We start from the raw sequence: 1,240 nt of genomic DNA on the forward strand, positions 1-1,240 counted from the left end.
ACCCGGGTGTGTCGAGAACCCGTATGCAGCAAGACTGAGCACTCTTCTTCACGAAGTGATAGTATCTTTTTGCATTTTTATTAATTTTAATTGTTTCTTCGTTGATAAACTCCAATGTATCTCTCCTAGCCTCGCTTTAATTTGCTGTTTGTAATTTTTCTTTCATGCGTGTATTTTACTTATTTATTTTATTTGTATATAAATAAATAAATTTACTCCGCAAATAGTGCCTTTTTGCTACGAACATACCCCCCCCCCCTCCGGCGCCAACAACCAATGGGGCCCCCCCCTGCAAAAAATTCTGCGGACGCCCTTGATTATAGCCCATCCTGTCGTTTGTGAGGCCCTTGTCATCCTCCCGATGAAAAAAAAAACGAGAATAGCGGTCTCTAAGTGTGGATATGAGACGCGAGGATAACTCGCACAGGCACTTGTTCAGAAAAAAAAAAAGACAGCTGAGAAAGCAGGGGCATATTAAGAACACCCGCTCCACAAGCGAGAATTTTTCGTTGACAAAACCACGTGAAACCCTATCTTTTTTTTTTCTTTGAGGGGGGGGGGAAACTCAAAGAAATGCATAATGCAAATTGGATCGCTCCCCCGAACCAACCCCTCCAACAGTGGCCCAAAAGCTTGGCCCTGCGTGAAAGACCGCATTGTATGCTTAATAGAATGATATTAGCAACCCGTAAATTGCTTAGAATGAATTATCAAGCGGGAAATATATCAGCTGGTTTCCTTCGAAAAGCAGCCCAGAAATGCTTCTCTGAATGTGAAATGAAACCACGATATCCCAGCAATAAATTTATCCACAAAGTACAAAAAAAAAAATTCAACGCCCGAACGGGGGCTCGAACCCCGGACCGTTAGGTTAAAAGCCTAACGCTCTACCGACTGAGCTATCCGGGCGGACACGGCAGACGGCCTCTAAAAGCTTTAGCATATCATGTAGCACCTTGTTTCATTTTTCAGATGTTTTTTTTTTGTCTGTTCTGTATTGAAACGGCAAGTAATAATTCTGGCAACCTACAACAGTGCTCTTAGCCTACTCCAGTTCCCATACGATCGCAAACGAATGTCTAAAAGGCAATGCAAATGAGAAAAACTGTCGTGCGTGAAACCTGTTATGATGGAAAGTGGGCAGGCATATGGTTGTTGACGAAGGGAAGGTAAGTGCGCAAAAAAAAAAAAAGACGATCACGAGAGAAGAGAGAGGACGGGACCGCAATCCCGTCCTGAT

The 1,240-nt window shown here is 43.3% G+C and overlaps 1 non-coding gene across 1 annotated transcript; it reads right to left on the reverse strand.

The window, feature by feature from the left end:
* Positions 1-836: 836 nt before the first annotated feature.
* Positions 837-909, reverse strand: TRNAK-UUU (transfer RNA lysine (anticodon UUU)). Its single transcript has one exon. It is a non-coding gene; the product is annotated as a tRNA-Lys (tRNA).
* Positions 910-1,240: the final 331 nt, after the last annotated feature.

Source organism: Amblyomma mixtum, chromosome 5, assembly GCF_055824585.1.
Source record: "Amblyomma mixtum isolate Tamu chromosome 5, ASM5582458v1, whole genome shotgun sequence".
NCBI lineage: Eukaryota > Metazoa > Arthropoda > Arachnida > Ixodida > Ixodidae > Amblyomma > Amblyomma mixtum.